The sequence below is a fragment of the Chiloscyllium plagiosum genome, unplaced genomic scaffold (assembly GCF_037043375.1).
Source record: "Chiloscyllium plagiosum isolate Xiang-an unplaced genomic scaffold, Cpla_swu_hap1 HiC_scaffold_36, whole genome shotgun sequence".
NCBI lineage: Eukaryota > Metazoa > Chordata > Chondrichthyes > Orectolobiformes > Hemiscylliidae > Chiloscyllium > Chiloscyllium plagiosum.
Window position 1 is genome coordinate 58,687,346 of NW_028270174.1, and position 22,132 is coordinate 58,709,477.

At 51.6% G+C, this 22,132-nt stretch overlaps 1 long non-coding RNA gene across 5 annotated transcripts in view; it reads left to right on the forward strand.

Moving 5' to 3' along the window:
• Nucleotides 1-218: 218 nt before the first annotated feature.
• Nucleotides 219-22,132, forward strand: part of LOC148139966 (uncharacterized) — an 88,928-nt gene continuing 67,014 nt past the window's right edge. For 2 of the 5 annotated variants that reach the window (XR_015753269.1, XR_015753272.1), the window contains exons 1-5: nucleotides 219-740; nucleotides 1,193-1,326; nucleotides 3,751-3,958; nucleotides 7,367-7,695; nucleotides 9,253-9,342. This is a non-coding gene — a long non-coding RNA (uncharacterized LOC148139966). The remainder of the gene's footprint in view (nucleotides 741-1,192; nucleotides 1,327-3,750; nucleotides 3,959-7,366; nucleotides 7,696-9,252; nucleotides 9,343-22,132) is intronic. The other 3 variants (XR_015753271.1, XR_015753268.1, XR_015753270.1) reach the window with 2 other exon arrangements.

Sequence of the window (22,132 nt, forward strand, 5' to 3'; positions counted from 1 at the left end):
GCGATTCAGAGAGCACCTCTGGGCCACCCGGACGAACCAACCCAACCACCCTGTAGCACAGCATTTCAACTCCCCCTCCCACTCCACCGAGGATATGCAGGTCATTGGACTCATCCACCGCCAAACCACAACAACGCGACGGTCGGAGGAGGAGCGTCTTATCTTCCGACTGGGAACCCTCCAACCACAGGGGATGAACTTGGACTTCACCAGTTTCTTCATCCCCCCTCCCCCCACCTTGTCTCAGCCGAATCCCTCCAGCCCGGCACCGCCTTCCTGACCTGCAGTCGTCTTCTTGACCTCTCCGCCTCCATCCTACTCTGACCTATCACCCTCACCTTGACCTCTTTCCACCTATCACATTTCCAACGCCCCTCCTCCAAGTCCCTCCTCCCTACCTTTTATCTTCTCCTGCTGAACACTCTCTGCTCATTCCTGAAGAAGGGCCTGTGCCCGAAACGTCGAATCTCCTGTTCCCTGGATGCTGCCTGACCTGCTGTGCTGTTCCAGCAATAAAGTTTCAACTTTGATCTCCAGCATCTGCAGACCTCACTTTCTCCTCCAAGAGGGAGCGCGGGCCTCAGAGCCGCCATCTTGAGAAGGTCAATGTGCAGGAGAGCGGGGCTATCGGGGTCGAGGACAATCGAAGGAAAGACCCACCTTAGATTACTTCACTAAAGAAATGAATGCACTGGGTGGATTTTTCTTAACATCAACGATTGTTTAATACTCACTTACAGGTTTTTAATTACATCTTTTTTGAAGCATTTAATTCACATTCAAGCATTTGCAATGGTTTGGATTTGAACCTGTGTCCAGAGCACATTTGCTGAGTTTCTGGATAAATTGTCTCACATAATGCCACTAGGCTATCACTTCGCCTCCTCATAGGTTACGCATCCCAGTGCAACATGAATCAAAACCCTTTCTTCCTGCACAATTTTTGATCTTGCACTCTGGTGATATTACTTAGTAACTCTCGTGGTATCCCTCACTGTGTGGGTCTAATTGTTGCCTCTGTCAGTGTCCCTCGCTCTTGCAGCTACTCCAGATCCTGAGCAAATAGAATTCTCCACTTCAGATAGACGATGGAGACTGGGATGTTCCAGATTTCTGTGGGACTCAGTGCCATTTGACATGTGTAGCCCTCACTGCATCAGTCTAATTTCCCATTCTGTCTATCTGTCTGTAGGTACTCAGGAAGGTCCTGACCTAATAGACTTCCCAGCTGCTGGGTATCTCATCCATCCCTCATGAAAGATGGTTTGTCAGCCAGAGAGACACAGGGCAGAGAGATCTGGAGCCTTCAATAAATCCTGCAGTGAGGTAAGATCACTCACAGTGCAGAGAGCAATGAGAGGGCTCCAAACATCCGCTAACAGGACAGGACATAGCTATAGTGCTGGAGGGGGTGCACAATACAGACACACCCCAGGTTTGGTCACCGCCTTTACAGCAAGTTTTGTTGTACTAAGATAACATCGGGAGTGTCACAGTTATCAATCCAAGCCTGTCTTAGTGAGCATCAGTACAAAAGAGGGGAAATCAGGCCTTCCACGCGAGGGTGGGAATGCTGTCTGGAATGTTCCATTCTGTGTTCCCTCTCCCACACTGTATCTATGGTTTGTCTTGTGGATCAGTGTCTTCAATCATTCTAATGCCAAAAACAGTTCCTATCTCTGTACTTGCCTCCCCTCTCACCAATCACTTCATACGTTTGAACCTGCTCCAGTCCAGACGACCATCCATATCTCTCTAACTTACTTCAGTCTCGACAACATGCCTTGTCACGAGAGTCCACTCCCCCAAAAACCCAAGACTTAGGGTCTGTTTCTGTGCTGCATGACTCTCTGGCCGAAGTCATCAATGCTGACCAGGTTTCCTGAACTGAATGAGTTGCATTTCCCTGCGTTTAGCCCATGGCCCTTCAAACCTTCTCCCCTCCATGTTCCTGCCCAAATGTCTTTTCCATGTTGTAATTGTTCTTGTTTCTCCCATGTGCCACTGGCAGTCCATTCCGTATATGAGCCATCCTCTGTGGAAAATGTTGCCCCTCAGCTCCCTAAGTAAATCTTTGCTCTCGGTCACTCCTCAGGCCTTACCCATTCTGCTGTGGGACACAACCCCTCCCCAACATAGACTCCCCTTGGACATTACCCATCCTGCTGTGGGACACCATGCCGCTCCAGTACTGAATCTTTCGGGTCTTACCCATCCTGAAGTAGGACACAACCCCTCCCCGGTACAGACTCCCCTCGGGACATACCCATCTTGCTGTGGGACACAACCCCTCCCCGGTGCAGACTGCTCTTTAGGCCTTAACCATCCTGAAGTGGGACACAATCCCTCACCGGTACAGATGGACCTCGGCCCTTACCCATTCTGCTGTGGGACTGAACCCCTCCCCGGTACAGGCTCCATTCAGGCCTTACCCATTCTGCTGTGGGACACAACACCTCCCTGGTACAGACTCCCCTTAGGCTTTCCCCATCCTGCTGTGGGACTGAACTCCTCCCTGGTAAAGTCTAATCTTGAGCCTTGCCCACCCTGCTGTTGGACACAACCCTACTTGGGTACAGTTTTCCCTCTGGCCTTACCCATCCTGCTATACAACACATTCCATCCCCAGTACAGACTGTCCTCAGGCCTTACCCATCTTGCTGTGGGACCGAACTCCTCCCTGGTACAGTCTACCCTTGAGCCTTACCCATCCTACTTTGGGACGCATACCCTCCCCGGTACAGATTACTCTCTGGCCTTATCCATCCTGCTGTGGGACACAACCCCTCCGAGGAACAGACTCCCCTCGGGCCTTACCCATCCTGCTGTGGGACACAACCCCTCTACGGGTTGGACTCCTCTCAGGTCTTACCCATTCTGCTGTGGGACACAACCCCTCCCCGGTGCAGTCTCCCCTGGGGCCTTACCTATCCTGCTGTGGGACACAACCCCTCCCCAGTACAGACTCCCCTCAGGCCTTACCCATCCTGCTGTGGGACACAACCCCTCCCCAGGACAAGCTCCCTTCGGGCCTTACCCATCCTGCTGTGGGGGACACTCTCCCCTGTACAGATTTCCGTCCGGCCTCACCCACCCTAACGTAGGACACAATGCCTCCCCTGGACAGATTTCCCTCAGACATTACCCATCCCGGGTCCAGACTTGCCCATCCTGGTGTGGGACACGACCATTTCCCGGTACAGACACTCCTCGGGCCTTCTCCATCTTACTGTGGGACACAACCCCTGCCCTGTATAGAGTCCCCTCGGGTCTTCCCCATCCTGCTGTGGGACACAGACCCTCGCGGTGCAGACTCCCCTTGGGCCTTCCCCATCCTGCTGTTGGACACAACCCTTCGTGGTACAGATTCCCCTCAGGCCTTACACATCCTGCTGTGGGACACAACCCCTGCCCGGTACAGACTCCCCTTGGGCCTTACCCATCCTGCTGTGGGACAGGTTGATAATTGTATTGAATAGTATCCCCCCAGTGTGGAAACAGGCCCTTAGTCTAGCACGTCCACACCGACCCATGATACATACACTGCTCAAAATAGCTTCAAAATACATAGAAACAGTGATCACTGAATTGGGTAAAAACTCCGCAGTTACATTGGGCAGTTTAAAAGTCTCGCTGTATTGGTGATATGTTCCTTTTCTTCAAACAGGTAACATTTTTATTAAAGCAGCAGATGTTCATTGTGAGAGTGTCTCTGTTAAACTAGAATCTGTTCTGTTCTCTGTGTAACAGGCTGTTGTTGTGTGCGATGGACTGTCACTAACAGTGTAACTGACCTGTGAGTCCTTGATCAGGTTTCCTTTGTCTGTAAATCTAGTGATCAGTGAACTACGCATCTGCTCTTCTTAGCGAAAACAAAGAATCATTTCTCAACGAAAAAACGGCACATCACAAAGCTATTTCATGGATTTCTGGCACACACCACCAACCAGTGTATCTGGTAAGTCTGTTTCCTGAATAATTCTAAACTCGATCTGTAACTCTGAAAGTATCTGAATTGATTGTCAGTTGGTTGAGAATTCAGCCACTTTGTTCTGAGCTGTTGTGATGCAGGCGGTGGCTTCATTCTGTCTCTGCCAAGCTTGTTTTCTCCTACTGCTGTGATTCTGGGAGATTCCTTTCTGTAGATTAGAATATTCAGTGACTGAACATTGAATGATTTTGACGCTAACAGAGCAGTGGCCTTGTTTTCAGCTCATTATGCACTTTCCATTTCCTGGTTGTGTTGTTGAATGTTACAGAAACAGGCTCTGAGCGATGTTTCCATTCACTTGTATTGGATTCATTGACAGCCACGTGGTCAGTCACTTTCAGGCTGATGGATCAGTTTTTCTGTCCTATTAGATGATGATAACTTGCTCAGTTTCCGATGGCTCACCTCAGTGTCAGTCCGTCAGCTGCTGAAACTCTCCATCCAGTATTTGTTCCCTCTCACCATGACTACTCCAACACAGTCCCAGCTTGTCACCCACATTCTACTTCTATATACTCATGATCACCTCAGATCCTACTGTCAGTATCCTTACAGCAAGTCACGTAAGTCATCCACCTCCATTTCACGCTGTTCTACATTACATTCAGTCCAAATGTAATTTCAGAATTCTATTCATTGTGTTTAAAAAAAACCCAAGATCTTGTCCTGTCCAAGCATCCAGGTTCCATCAGGTAGGTGGGTGTCCGCGTGGTTGGGTTGGAGCAACAGCAAGACACAGATGATCATACAGGGGACAAATATGGTGTTGGATGCGGGATGTTTAAGGAGAGAGAGCTGGTATATTGTTGGGGATAGCTTCTCAGGGGAGTAGAACAGCGGTATCCAGGTCTATAACACCACAACTCAATGGCCTGAGTTATAGGGAGATGTTGGACAAGCTGGGACATTTTTCTTCAGAGCATAGGAGACTTAAGGGAGATCTTATAGAAATGTATATGATCATGAGAGGCATGGATAGGGTGAATGCATTCAGTCTATTTCCTAAGGTTGAAGAATTGACGACTAGAGGGTATCAGTTTAAGATTAGAGGGGAAAGTATAAAAGGGAACATTAGCAGCAACGTTTTTACACAGATGCTGATACGCATACGGAATGAGCTGTCAGTGGAAGTGGCTGAGACAGGTACATTAGAAGGATACGGGGCATGGGCAGGGAAATAGGGTTGCCATGGATGGACATTATGGTTGCCAGGGATCAGTCTGGCCCCTAGAGCCTCTCTCTGTGCTGTAGGACTCTATGACTCTATAACTGACTCTGCTGTAAAACAAGGTCGTGCAAAATCCAAGGGAGTGAAAATGGGAGGAGAGCCACTAGCTAGGGGCATAGACAGGTGTTACTGTGGCTGCGTCCGAGACTCCAGGATGGGGTGTTGTATCCCTGGTGCCTGGTTCAAGGACATCTCTGAGCATTTGCTTGAAATTCTGAATTGGGAGAATGGGAGGCCAGAGGTCATGATGCACATTGCTACCAACGACACGGATAGAAAGAGGGATGAGATCCTGAGGAGTAAGCACATGAAATAGGGAACGACTGAAAAGCAGTACCTTGAGGGTAGTAATCACTGCGTTACCACCAGCCCCATGTGGTAGTGAGACAAGGAATTGAAAGATAGCAGACATTCATGCATAGCTGAAGAGCTGGTACAGGGGGAGAGTTTCACGATCTTGGACCATTGTGACCTCTTCTGGAGCAGGGGTGACCTGAACTAGAGGGGAACCAATATCCTCATAGGGAGGCACACTCCTGCTACCCGTGAGGGTTTAAACTAGAATGACAAGGGCCTGGGAACCACAGCAGCAGGGCAGCATGTGGGGGGGAAGGAAGGTCGGAAGATGCAAACAAGTCAGTCAGAAAAGAAATACAGAGAAATGAACACCATAGTACAAATGGGCTGATTGTGTTAATTTCAACACAAGGTGCAACATAGCTAAGGTAGTTAAGCTCAGATCCGATATTGTGACCATTCCAGAGATTTGGATCGGAAAAGGACAGGACTAGCTGCTCAGTATTCCAGGGTTTCATTGTTTCAGACGAAATGGAGAGGAGGGTAAAAGAGGTGGAGGAGTTGCATTACCAATCGGGTGAATGTTACATCTGTACTCAGGACATACTGGAGGGGCTCACCCACTGAGGCAACGTGGATAAGAAGGATGCAGTTGATGGGATTATACTATAGGACCCCCAATCTGCCAACGAAATCTCGACGTACAAATATCTCGGCAGACTATGGAAAGAGGCAATAAAAACAGAGTTCTCAAAAAAGCTTTAACTTCCCCACCATTTGCTGGCTTACTTTAGAGCAAGAGGTTGAGACGGTGCAGAGTTTGTTAAGGCTATCCAAGACGATTTCTTGAAACAGTAAGGAGGGGACAGGGCCATAGTGAGCCTTATATTGCCGAATGAGCCTCGCCAGGTGACTGACCTTTCAGTGGGAGACGATTCTGGAAACAGTGATCACAACTCAAGTTTTTCTTAAAGGTAGCTACGAATAAGGATAAGGTCAGGATCACATGTGATGTTTCTAAATTGTGGGATTGCAAATGATGTCAGTATTAGGCAGGAGCTTGGGAGTGTTAATTGGGAGGAGCTGTCATCAGACAATGCCACATTGGGCACGTGGGAGTTAGTTAAAGGCGAGCTGATCAGACTTCACGACCAGCATGTTCCAGTAAGGAGGAGGAACAAGGCTGGCAATGTAAGGGTCCCATAGATAATGAGGGGGGCTGAGAATTTAGTCAAAAGGGTAAAAAAACAAGTCTATGCAAATTTTGGCATGGCATGTGAGAAATGTATAAAACAAAGGAACCCAAACAGGGAATGAGCAGAGCAAGGAGGAGCAATTAGGGTTAAAGTGAATCCCAAATCGTTCTGGAGATAATTACCCACAAGAGGATGTGAACATGAATCGTTACAGCGCAGTACAGGCCTTTTAGCCCTCAATGTTGCACCGACCTGTGAAAATAATCTGATGCCTATCTAACCTACACCCTTCCAATATTACCATATGTATGTCCAATGCCCATTTAAATGCCCTGAACGTCAGTGATTCTACTATTGTTGCAGGCAGGTGTTCTAGGCCCCTACTGTTCTGAGTGAAGAAAGTACCCCTAATATCTGTCCTAAATCTATCCCCCCTCAATTTAAAGCTATGTCCCCTTCACCATTCACAGAAAAAAATAGCTCTCCCTGTCTACCCGATCTAACCCTCTGATTATCTTATATATCTCAATTAAGTCACCTCTCGACCTTCCTCTCTCCAACTAAAAGGCCTCCATTCCCTCAGCCTTTCCTTGTAAGACCTTCCATTCATACCAGGGAATATCCCAGTCAATCTCCTCTGAACTCTTTCCACAGCTTCCACGTAACTAGGAAGAAGGTCGGGCCAGTCAAGACTAAAGGAGGGAACTTGTGCTTGAAGTCAGTGGAAGTACTTTGCATCGGTATTCACCCAGGAAAAGGATATAGAGGACAGTGAGATTTGTGTGGAGCATGCAAATGTGCTCGGGCATTTTTGAGGTCGAGAAAGAGGCGTTGGATTTCTTGAAGAGCATTAAAATGGATTAATCCCGAGGACCCGATGGTAACTACGACAGGTTATTGAGAGAGGCGAGACAGGAGATTTTTGGGGTCTTGTTCAAGATTTTTGAATCCTCGCTAGCCACTGGAAAGGTCGCAGAGGACTGGTGAGTAGCTTATGATTTTTCTCTCTTCAAGAATGGAAATAGGGACAATCCAGGAAATTATAGCCTGGTGAGTCTCACCTCAGTGGTTGGGAAGCTTTGGACAGAATTCTTACGGATAGGATTTATGCGCATTTGGTAAAGAATGACTTAGTTAGGGACAGCCAGCGCAGCGCCATGAGATGCACAGGGTTGACGGTCAAAATGATTTACCCAGAGTTGAAATATCTTTACTAGAGAATGTGCATTTAAGGTGAGAGGGGGAGAGCTCAAAGGAGATGTGAGGGGTAACATGTTTTCCATAGAGAGTGGTCGGAATCTGGAACATGCTGCCAGGGATGGTGGAGGAGGCAGATATGAGAGGGGTGTTTAAGGGGTTTTGGGTAAGCATGTGAATATGCAAAGACATGGAACAAAGATAGGCAGAAAGGATGAGTTTAATTTGGTGTCACATTCAGCACACCATTCTGGGCTGAAGGGCCCGTTCCTGTGCTGTGCTGTTCTTTGTTGTGTTTCTTCTGTTACAACATGACGGTGAACCCGTCTGTTAATTAAACCAAACACCCAGAAAAGTTCACCTCACCACATAATCTGTTAATGTCTGAGTGACAGAAAATTCACAACTTCCACTATTTAAAGAAAATAGCATCAATTTATTTTTAACTCAAAATGTGAATATTAAACAACTATTCATAAATCTAAGCTCTCCCTTTCTCTTCACTGCTTATTATCTGCCTCTAGCTCTATAACTATACGTTATTTCAATAAGACACTTATTAAAATTACATCAATTTAATTTCAAACCCACACAGTGACTCGTGAATGTTGTGTCTTTCTGCTTCTGGCGGAGGATCTCCCTGGGTCGTCGTTGTCTTCTTTTACTCTGAGTATGTTTCATATGAAAAGGTACTATTTGATTGAGAGACTTTCCTAATTTCTTGGCGAGCAAGATGTTAACTCTCCCAGACAGCAGTTACTCTCTGACCAGTTTTTAAAATGTCTGCATTTTAATTGCACACATTAGATCATCTCATTGGCTTTATGCTGGCAAAACAATAAATTCAAACTCGATTGGGTTTTGAATTATTGTCAAAACTGCAACCAACTCAGGTCTATATTTCACAGCCAAATGTTACAGTTGTTTGCTTTCCCAGTACACTCTGGGATTGCTGGTCAGTCATATACGGTACGCAGGTAGTTGTAAGCTCTCAGTTCAGAAGAGCGTTTTCTCTCTCTCTCACCTTCAACTTTATAACATTTATTCAAGTGACAAGCAGCAGATTGTTTACATGATCTTTTTGGCTTAATATTTCAATTTCAACATAAAACAATGGCTTGTGTTTGTGAGAGGATCATGTTGCTGTGTGCAACAGACTGTCTCTAATAAGATTATGCTCCCGACAACACAGATTTTTTTTTGTCTGTAAATTCTGCACGAAGTGATTTTAAACACCTGGAAAGGGGTTTGGTTTTCCAATGTGATTTCCATTAATGCATTTAGTGGAACGTCAAGCAGACAGATGGACACAAATGGGTGCAAATTTGTTTTCTTCCCTGAAGGATGCACACGCTGCCATCAGAGTGTTTGTAACAGAAGGGCACTGACTCATTCCTGGGACTGGAGGTTGTTTACAAAGTGAGACTAAGTAGGTGAGTACTGCATGTGAATAAGAAGTGTTTTCATTGAACTGGATATTATTACCAAAGAGATTGGCAGGGTTGATGTTGGCAGCTGTCTCTGCTGATAGGAATCTACAATGTGGTCACAGTCTCAGGACTGGAGAGCAGCCTGAGTGACTGAGATAAGGAAAAATGACTTCACTCAAACACCTGGGAATCTGTGATCATTTCCACCTCAAGAACGGAATTACTGACTACATTCCAGAGAATAATTTGCAATGTTTGCGATACTAAGTGGATCAAAAGATGTTGCAGAAACTGAGTGAGTTCTGAAAAGTTGACGATGATGTTACGAAATGAACACAAATGCTGTGGCTGCTGGAAATTTGAAACAGACTGGCCGCAACTGTAGAGAGAGAGAAGCAGAGTTAATGTTTTGCATTTGATGTAACTTTTAAGCTGAACAAAGAGAGTTATTAAGCTGTGGTCAGATCCCTGAGGCTAAATGGTATCGATCTGTCCGTGTGGTTGAAGTATGTTTTGGAGAAACAATCCTCTTATTTGCTTGACTGTGGCACTGTGATTGCGCTATTGAAACAGCAAGGACTCTTTCTGGTCTCATTGATGTCTGGGTATAAATTAGGGTCCATTGTTCATCGCTAACTCTGTAGGCAGTTCTGATACATGGGAATATTCAATTTAAAATGTTGATCTTGCAAAACAGGAAGATTTTCTTCCAGACAGGGAATCAGACGTCCATTACTGATCCTCAATGACCATGACAGGACTCAAACCGAGAGATTTATTTTTGTGACTGACACAGTCAGATGTGGTATACAGTAGCTCACACAGTCCTGTCCTTCCACACATCCCGGCTTCTGGACTCTGAATCAGAGGATCTTGATGGAGAAACCTTCCAACAGTTGGGACAATCCAAGAGATACCCAATATCTACATTTTCCCTCGGGGGAGTCCCTGAAAAGTTGTCTGTCAGGATCAGAACGGATATTTCTTTAATCATTTACTCAGTTAATTGCTAGGATAGAGAGATTCACTGGAGGCTCAGATTGTCAGCTGAAGAGTAGTTACTGCTTTGGTGTAGGAAATGGAAGGGTATCATTTGGATTGTTCATTTCCCCCATTTGTAGAGGGGGCTATAGCTTTCATTGTGAGTGGGAGCTTCAGAGAAGCTGATTTATCGTGGTTGCAGGGATGTTTATACAAACTTTTAGGAATGGATTAATACACCAGAGGAATGTGTCAGTGTTTACAGGGGGCTCCAAGAGGGGTGGGGGGGGGGGGGGGGGGGGGGGAATATGTCAGTGTTTACAGAGGGCTCCGAGGGGGGTGGGGGGAATTTGTCAGTGTTTACAGGGGGCTCCGAGAGGGATGGGGGGAATGTGTCAGTGTTTACAGGGGGCTCCGAGAGGGGTGGGGGGAATGTGTCAGTGTTTACAGGGAGCTCCGAGAGGGGGAGGAATGTGTCAGTGTTTACAGGGGGTACGAGAGGGGTGTGGGGACTGTGTCAGTGTTTACAGGGGGCACCGAGAGGGGTGGGGGGAATGTGTCAGTGTTTACACCTTGGGAGCCCCCTGTGAACACTGACACATTCCTCCTGCCAACCCCCCTCGGAGCCCCCTAGGGGATCCCAAGGTGGGGGGGATGTGTCAGTGTTTACAGGGGGCTCCGAGGGGGAGGGGAATGTGTCAGTGTTTACAGGGGGCTCTGAGGTGGGGTTGGAATGTGTCAGTGTTTACAGGGGGCTCCAAGGGGGAGGGGAATGTGTCAGTATTTACAGGGGGCTCTGAGGTGGGGGGTGGAATGTGTCAGTGTTTACAGGGGGCTCCGAGAGGGGGAGAAATGTGTCAGTGTTTACAGGGGGTACGAGAGGGGTGGGGGGAATGTGTCAGTGTTTACAGGGGGCTCCGAGGAGGGTGGGCAGGGGGAATGTGTCAGTGTTTACAAGTGGCTCCGAGGGGGGTGGGCAGGGGGAATGTGTCAGTGTTTACAGGCGGCTCCGAGGGGGGTGGGCAGGGGGAATGTGTCAGTGTTTACAGGGGGCTCCGAGGGGGGTGAGCAGGGGGAATGTGTCAGTGTTTACAGGGGGCTCCAAGGGGGGTGGGGGGAATGTGTCAGTGTTTACAGGGGGCTCCAAGGGGGTTGGGGGCAATGTGTCAGTGTTTACAGGGGGCTCTGAAGGGGGTGGGCAGGGGGAATGTGTCAGTTTTTACAGGGGGCTCCGAGGGGGTTGGGCAGAGGGAATGTGTCAGTGTTTACAGGGGGCTCTGAGGGGGGTGGGAGGGGGAATGTGTCAGTGTTCACAGGGGGCTCCGAGGGGGGTTGGCAGGGGGAATGTGTCAGTGTTCACAGGGGGCTCCAAGGCACTGGGAGGAATGTACCTCTATTTACAGGTGGCCCCCACCCCCAGGGAGGGTCCCAGGGAGTCCCAGATTGTGTGAGAGAGTCCCATGGTGTGTAAGGGAATCCCCAAGTGTAAGAGAGAATCACAGAATGTCCCAGAGTGTGTGCGCGCGAGAGAGCGTACTGGGGTGTGGGTGGGGGGTTTGCGCGCGAGAGCATCTCTTGTGGTGGGGAACACGGTTTCATACGTGAGAGAGAGTGTCTCGGGGTGGGGGGGCGCGCGCACGCGAGAGGGTGTCCCAGAGTGTGTGAGGGAATCACAGAGTGTGTACCCAGAGTGTGTGGGAGAGCGTCCCAGTGTCCCAGAGTATGTAAGGGAATCCCGGAGTGTGTGAGAGTGTCCCAGAGTGTGTTTGCGAGTCCCAGAGTGTGCAAGGGAATCAGAGTGTCCCAGAGTGTGAGAGAGAATCCCAGAGTATGTGGGAGAGGGTCCCAGAGTGTGTAAGGGAATCCCAGAATGTGTGGGAGAGGATCCCATTGTCCCAGAGTGTGTGTGAGGGAATGAGAGTCCCAGATTGCGTTAGGGAATCCCAGAGTGTGTGGGCGAGGGTCCCAGTGTTCCAGATTGCGTAAGGGAATCCCAGTGTCCCAGAGTGTGTTAGGGATTCCTAGAATGTGTGAGAGAATCCCAGAGAGTCCCAGAGTGTGAGAGAGAATCCCAGAGTGTGTAACGGAATCCCACAGTGAGAGAGAGAGAGTCCCAGAGTCCCATGGTGTGTAAGGGAATCCCCGAATGTTAGAGAGATTCCGCGAGTATGCTAGAGTATGTGAGAGAATCCCAGTGAGTGTAAGAGAATCACAGTGTCCCAGAGTGTGTGAGAGAGTTCCAGAGTGTATGAGAGAATCCCATTGTGTCCCAGTGTGTGAGGGAGTCCCAGAGTGTGTGGGCGAGGGTCCGAGCGTCCCAAATTGCGTAAGGGAATCCTAGAGTGTCCCAAAGTGTGTAAGCGATGCCTAGAGTGTGTGAGAGAATCCCAGAGTGTGTGTGAGGGAGTCCCAGAATGTGAGAGACAATCCCAGAGTGTCCCAGAGTGTGTGAGAGATTCCCCGAGTGTGCAAGATAATCCCAATGTCCGTAAGAGAATAACAGTGTCCCAGAGTGTGTGGGAGTGGGTCCCACAGTGAGTGGGAGAGGGTCTCAGTGTCCCAGGTTGTCTGAGAGAGTCCCAGGTTGTGTGAGAGAATCCCAGACTGTGTCAGAGAATCCCATAGTGTCCTGGAGTGTGTAACGGAATCCCAGAGTGTGAGAGAGAATCACAGTGTCCCAGAGTGTGTGAGTATGCCCAGAGTGTGTGTGAGAGAATCCCAGAGTCCTACGGTGTGTAAGGGAATCGCCGAGTGTAAGAGAGAATCACAGAATGTCCCAGAGTGTTTAAGGGAAACCCAAAGTGTGTGAGTGAGTGAGTGAGTCCCAGGCTGTGTGTGTGTGAGTGACTGAGTCCCAGGCTTGGTGTGTGTGTTTGAGGGAGTCAGTCCCAGGCTGTGTGTGTGTGTGAGTCAGTGAGTCAGTCCCAGGCTGTGTGTGTGTGAGAGTCAGTGAGTCAGTCCCAGGCTGTGTGTGTGTGTGAGTCAGTCCCAGGCTGTGTGCGTATATCTCCATCACAGTGAACCCCTCACACTCACTCCATCACAGTCACCCTGAACCCATCACCGTCACTCCATCACCGTCACACTTACACCCTCAAACTCACTCCATCACCATCACCCCGACCCTCTCACACTGACCCAATCACCGTAACCCTGACCCCCTCACACTCATTCCATCGCCATCACCCTAACCCCCTCACACTCATTCCATCGCCGTCACACTTACACCCTCACACTTGCTCCCTCACCGTCACCCTGACCCACTCACACTCACCCCATTTCCAGCACCCTGAAATCCTCACACTCACTCCATCACCGTCACCCTGATCCCCTCACACTGCCTCAATCACCATCACCCTGACGCCAACACACTCACTCCATCACCGTCACCCTGACCCCCTCATATTCACTCCATCCCCATCACCCTGACCCCCCATACTCACTCCATCACCGTCACCCTGACCCTTTCACACTCACTCTGACCCCTCAAACTGACTTCCACACTGTCACCCTGACCCCCTCACACTCACTCCATCACCTTCGCCCTGACCCTTTCACACTCACTCCACATCGTCATCCTGACCCTCTCACACTCACTCCATTACTGTCACCTCGACCCACTCACACTCACTCCATCACCGTCACCCTGACCCCCTCACTATCATTCCAACCTGGTTAATCTGACCCCCTCACACTCACTCCATCAACGTCAACCTGAACCTCTCACACTGACTCCATCCCCATCACCGAGACCCCATCATACTCACTCCATCATCGTCACTCTGACCCCCTCACACTCTCTCCATCACTGTCACTCTGACCCACTCACACTCTCTCCATCACTGTCACTCTGACCCACTTACACTCACTCCATCACGGTCACCCTGAATCACTCATACTCACTCCATCACTGTCACTCTGACCCCTTCACACTCAGTCCATTACTGTCACCCTGACCCCCTCACACTCACTCCATCACACTCACATTGACAGCCTCACACTCACTCCATCACCATCACCCTAACCCCCTCACACTCACTCCATCATCAACAAACAGACCCACTCAACTCACTCCATCACTGTCACCCCGACACCCTCACACTCACTCCATCACCATCACCCTAACCCTTTCACACTCACTCCATCATCGTCATGCTGACTACCTCAAACTCACTCCATCACTGTCGCCCTGATCCTCTCACACTCACTCCATCACTTTCATCCTGGCCCTCTCACACTCACTCCATCACTGTCACCCTGACCCTCTCACACTAACTCCATCACTGTCACCCTGACCCTCTCCCACTCACACCATCACTGTCACCATGACCCACTCGCATGCATTCCATCGCCGTCACCCTGACCCCCTCATACTCACTCCATCTCCATCACACTGACCCTCTCACACTCACGCAGTCACAGACACTATAAGCCCCTCACACTCACTTCACCACTGTCTTCCTGACCCCGTACACTCATTCCATCACCGTCACCCTGACACCCTCACACTCACTCCATCCCTGTCACCCTGACACCCTCACACTCACTCCAGCACCGTCACCCTGACCCCCTCACACTCACTCCATCACGCTCACTCTGACCCCCTCACACTCACTCCATCACCGTCACCCTGACAACCTCACACTCACTCCATCACCCTCACCCTGACCACCTCACACTCACTCCATCACCGTCACACTGATCCCCTCACACTCACTACGTAACCATCACCATGTCCCCCTCACACTCACTCCATCAAGCTCACCCTGACCCCCTCACACTCACTCCGTCACCATCACCATGACCCCCTCGCACTCACTCCATTACCGTCACCCTGACTCTGTCACACTCATTCCATCTCCATCACCATTACCCTCTCACACTCACTCCATCACCGCCACGCTGACACCCTCACATTCTCTCCATCACCCTCACCCTTACCGCCTCATATTCACTCCATCACCGTCACCCTGACCCCCTCACATTCACCCAGTCACACACACAATGAGCCCCTCACACTCACTCCATCACCCTCAACCGGACCGCCACAGACTCATTCCATCACCGTCACCCTGTCCCACTCACTTTCATTCCATCACCGCCGTCACCCTGACCCCCTTACACTCTCTCTAGCACCGTCACCCTGACTCCCTCACACTCACTCCATCACCCTCAACCGGACCGCCTCACACTCATTCCATCACGGTCATCCTGACCCCCTCACATTCTCTCCATCCCCCTCACACTGACCCCCTCACACTTACCCAGTCACAGTCACTATGACCCCCTCACACTCACTCCATCACCGTCACCCTGACCCCCTCACACTCACTCCATCACCGTCACCCTGACCCCCTCACACTCACTCCATCACTGTTACCCTGATCCCCTCACACTCACCCAGTGGAAGTCACTGTGTCCCCATCACGCTCACTCCATCACCGTCTCCCTGACGTCTTATCACTCACTTCACCACCGCCATGCTGACCCCCTCACACTCACTCCAAACCGATCACTCTGACCCCCTCACACTCACCCAGTCACAGTCACTATGACCCCCTCACACTCACTCCATCACAGTCACCATAATCCCCTCACACTCACTCCATCACCGTCACACTGAAGCCCTCACACTCACTCCATCACCGTCACACTGAAGCCCTCACACTCACTCCATCACCGTCACACTGACCCCCTCACACTCACTCCATCACGCTCACCTTGACGCACTCACTCCTTCCCTGTCAACCTGACCCGCTCGCACTCACTCCATCACCGTCGCCCTGACCCCCTCACACCTACTCCATCACCGTCACACTGACCCCATCACACTCACTCCATCACCGTCACACAGAACCCCTCACACTCACCATCACTGTCACACTGACGCCCTCACACTCACTCCATCACTGTCACCCTGGCCCACTAACACTCTCACCTACACCCTCACCGTGACCGCCTCATCCTCACTCCATTACAGTCACCATGACCCCCTCACACTCACCCTGTCACAGTCACTCCATCCCCATCACCCTGACCCTCTCACACTCACTCCATCACGCTCACCCTGACCCCCTCACACTCGCTCCATCACCGTCACCCTGACCCCCTCACACTCACTCCATCAACATCACGCTGACCCCTTCACACTCGCTCCATCACCGTCGCCCTGATGCTCTCACAACTACCCTATCACCGTCACACTGACCCCATCACACTCACTAAGTCACCGTCACCATGACCAGCTTACACTCACTCCATCACCATCACACTGACCTCCTCACGCTCACTCCGTCACCCTCACCGTGACCGCCTCATACTCACTCCATCATCGTCACTATGACCCCCTCACACTCACCCAGTCACAGTCAATATGTCCCCATCACACTCACTCCATCACCGTCACCTTGACCCCCTCACACTCACCCAGTGACAGTCACTATGTCCCCATCACACTCACTCCATCACCGTATCCCTGACCTCTTCACACTCACTTCATCACTGCCATGGTGACCCCCTCACACACAGTCCAAACCCGTCACCCTGACCCCCTCACACTCACCCAGTTATAGTCACTATGACCCCGTCACACTCCATCACCGTCACCATGACACCCTCTCACTTACCCAGTCACAGTCACTATGACCCCCTCACACTCACTCCATCACTGACACTCTGATTCACTCACACTCACTCTATCACCCTCACCCTGAACCACTCACACCCATGGCATCACCGTCACCCTGACTCCTTCACACCAACTCCATCCCCGTCACCCTGACTCCCTCACACTCACTCCATCACGCTCACCTTGATGCACTCACACTCACTCCTTCCCTGTCAACCTGACCCGCTCGCACTAACTCCATCACCGTCGCCCTGACCCCCTCACACCTACTCCATCACTGTCACACTGACCCCATCACTCTCACTCCATCACCATCACCCTGATTCTGTCACACTCATTCCATCACCGTCACCCTGACTCCCTCACACTCACTCCATCACCATCACACTGATCCCCTCACACTCACCATCACTGTCACACTGACGCCCTCACACTCACTCCATCACTGTCACCCTGGCCCACTCACACTCACACCTGCACCCTCACCGTGACCGCCTCATCCTCACTCCATTACAGTCACCATGACCCCCTCACACTCACCCTGTCACAGTCACTATGTCCCCATCACACCCACTCCATCCCCATCACCCTGACCCTCTCACACTCACTCCATCACGCTCACCCTGACCCCCTCACACTCACTCCATTACAGTCACCCTGACCCCCTCACACACGCTCCATCACCGTCACGCTGACCCCTTCACACTCGCTCCATCCCCATCACCCTGACCCTCTCACACTCACTCCATCACGCTCACCCTGACCCCCTCACACTCACTCCATCACCGTCACCCTGACCCCTTCACACTCGCTCCATCCCCATCACCCTGACCCTCTCACACTCACTCCATCACGCTCACCTTGACCCCCTCACACTCACTCCATTACAGTCACCCTGACCCCCTCACACACGCTCCATCACCGTCACGCTGACCCCTTCACACTCGCTCCATCCCCATCACCCTGACCCTCTCACACTCACTCCATCACGCTCACCCTGACCCCCTCACACTCACTCCATCACCGTCACCCTGACCCCCTCACACTCGCTCCATCACCATCGCGCTGACGCCCTCACACCTACCCTATCACCATCACACTGATCCCATCACACTCACTAAGTCACCGTCACCATGACCCCTTCGCACTCACTCCATCACCGTCACGCTGACCCTCTCACACTCACTCCATTACAGTCACCCTGACCCCCTCACACTCGCTCCATCACCGTCATGCTGACCCCTTCACACTCGCTCCATCCCCATCACCCTGACCCTCTCACACTCACTCCATCACGCTCACCCTGACCCCCTCACACTCGCTCCATCACCGTCATGCTGACCCCTTCATACTCGCTCCATCACCATCACGCTGAACACTTCACACTCGCTCCATCACATCGCCCTGACGCCCTCACACCTACCCTATCACCATCACACTGACCCAATCACACTCACTAAGTCACCGTCACCATGACCCCCTCGCACTCACTCCATCACCGTCACGCTGACCCTCTCACACTCACTCCATCACCATCACACTGACCTCCTCATGCTCACTCAGGCACCCTAACCGTGACCACCTCATACTCACTCCATCATCGTCACTATGACCCCCTCACACTCACTCAGTGACAGTCACTATGTCCCCATCACACTCACTCCATCACCGTCACCTTGACCCCCTCACAAACACCCCATCACACTCTCCCTGATCCCTCACACTCACTCCATCACCGTCAACCTGACCCCCTCACACTCACGCAGTCACAGACACTATGAGCCCCTCACACTCGCTCCATCACGGTCACCTTGAAGCACTCACACTCACTCCATAGCTGTCCACCTGACCCCCTCACACTCATTCCATCGCCGTCACCCTGACCCCCTCACACTCACTCCATCACCCTCACACTGACACCAGCACACTCACACCATCACCGTCACCCTGACCCCCTCACACTCACTCCATCATCGTCACCCTGACCGCCTCACACTCACTCCATCACCGCCACCATGACCCCCTCACACTCACCCAGTCACCGACACTATGAACCCCTCACACTCACTCCACCACTGTCACCCTGATCCACTCTCACTCACTCCATCACTGTGACCCTGACCCCCTCACGCTCACTAAATCACGCTCACCCTGACCCCCTCACACTCACTCCGTCACGCTCGCACTGACACACTCACAATGACTCCATCGCTGTCAACCTGACCCGCTCACACTCACTCCATCACTGTCACACTGACCTCATCACCCTCACTCAGTCACCGTCACCCTGACCCCCTCACACTCACTCCTTCACCATCACCCTGATTCTGTCACACTCACTCCATCACCATCACCGTGATCCCCTCACACTCACTCCATCACCGTCATGCTGACCCTATCACACTCACTCCATCTCCATCACTCTGACCCCCTCACACTCACTCCATCACCCACACCCTGACCGCCTCATACTCCAACACTGTCACACTGACCCCCTCACACTCATTCTATCACCGTCACCCTGACCACCTCACACTCACTCAGTGACAGTCACTATGTCCCCATCACACTCACTCCATCACCGTCACCTTGACCTCCTCACACTCACCTCATCACACTCTCCCTGATCCCTCACACTCACTCCATCACCGTCAACCTGACCCCCTCACCCTCACGCAGTCACAGACACTATGAGCCCCTCACACTCGCTCCATCACGGTCACCTTGAAGCACTCACACTCACTCCATAGCTGTCAACCTGACCCCCTCACACTCATTCCATCGCCGTCACCCTGACCCCTCACACTCACTCCATCACCATCACACTCTCACCATCACCGTCACCCTGACCCCCTCACACTCACTCTATCATCGTCACCCTGACCGCCTCACACTCACTCCATCACCGTCACCATGACCCCCTCACACTCACCCAGTCACCGACACTATGAGCCCCTCACACTCACTCCACCACTGTCACCCTGACCCACTCTCACTCACTCCATCACTGTCACCCTGACCCCCTCACGCTCACTAAATCACGCTCACCCTGACCCCCTCACACTCACTCCTTCACCATCACCCTGATTCTGTCACACTCACTCCATCACCATCACCGTGATCCCCTCACACTCACTCCACCACCGTCTCCCTGACCCCATCACACTCACTCCATCTCCGTCACTCTGACCCCCACACACTAACTCCATCACCCACACCCTGACCGCCTCATACTCCAACACTGTCACACTGACCCCCTCACACTCACTCCGTCACCGTCACCATGACCCCCTCACACTCATTCCATTATGTTTACCCTGACATCCTCACACTGACTCAATCATTATCACCCAGAACCTCTCACACTCACCCCAACTCCGACACCCTTTACACCCTCACACTCACTCCATCACCGCCATGCTGATCCCCTCACACTCACTCCATCACCCTCACCCTGACCCCCTCACACTCACCCAGACACAGACACTGTGATCCACTCACACTCACTCCATCACCGTCACCTGACCCCCTCACACTCGCTCCATCACGTTCACCCTGATGCACTCTCACTCACTCCATCGCTGTCAACCTGACCCCCCTCACACCTACTCCATCACCATCACACTGACCCCATCACACTCACTCCATCACCATCACCCCGATTCTGTCACACTCATTCCATCACCGTCACCCTGACCCCTCATACTCACTCCATCACAGTTGCCCTGGCCCCCTCACACTCACTCCATCACTGTCACCCTGGCCCTCCTACACTCACTCCATCACCGTCACCCTGACCCCCTCACACTCACTCCATCACTGTCACCCTGACCCTCCTCCACTCACTCCATCACCTTCACCCTGACCCACTCACACTCACTCCATCACAGTCACACTAACCCACTCACACCAACTCCATCACCGTCACCTTGACAGTCTCACACTCATTGTATCACTGTCACCTTGACAACTTCACACTCATTCCATCACCATCATCTTGACCCCCTCATACTCACTCTATCACCGTCGCCTTGACCCTTTCTCACTCACTTCATCAACGTCACCCTGACACTCTCACACTCACTCCATCACCGTCACACTGACCCCCTCACACTCACTCCATCACCGTCCACCTGACCCCCTCACACTCACTACATCACCGTCTACCTGACCCCCTCACACTCACTACATCACCGTCCACCTGACCCCCTCACACTCACTCCATCGCCGTCCCCTGACCAACTCACATTCCTTCCATCTCCGTCACCCTGACCCCCTCACACTCAACCCATCACTGTAACCCTGACCCCCTGACACTTACTCCATCACCGTCACCGCCTCATACTCACTCCATCACCCTCACAATGACCCCCTCACACTCACCCAGTCACAGACACTATGAGCCCCTCACACTCACTCCGCCACTGTCACCCTGACCCCCTCACACTCACTCCATTACTGTCACCCTGACCCCCTCACACTCACTCCATCACGCTCACCCTGACCCCCTCACACTCACTCCATCACTATCACCCTGATTCTGTCACACTCACTCCATCACGCTCGCACTGACACACTCACACTGACTCCATCGCTGTCAACCTGACCCGCTCACACTCACTCCATCATCGTCCCCCTGACCTCCTCGTGCCTACTCCATCACTGTCACACTGACCTCATCACCCTCTCTTTGTCGCCGTCACCACGATCCCCTCACACTCACTCCATCACCCTCACCCTTACCGCCTCATACTCACTCCATCACCGTCACACTGACCCCCTCACAGTCACTCCATCACCGTCACTCTGAACCCCTCACACTCTCTCCATCACCGCCACGCTGACCCCCTCACACGCTTTCCATCGCCGTCGTCCAGACCCCCTCACAGGCATTCCATCGCCGTCACCCTGACCCCCTCACACTTACTCCATCACCATCACACTAACGCCCTCCAACGCACTCCATCACCGTCACCCGGACAGTCTCATACTCACTCTATCACTGTCACCTTGACACCTTCAGACTCATTCCATCAAAATCATACTGACGCCTTCAGACTCACTCTATCACCGTCGCCCTGACCCTCTCTCACTCACTTCACCACCGTCGCCCTGACACTCTCTCACTCACTCCTTCAACATCACCCTGACCCCCTCACACTCACATCATCACTGTCACCTTGA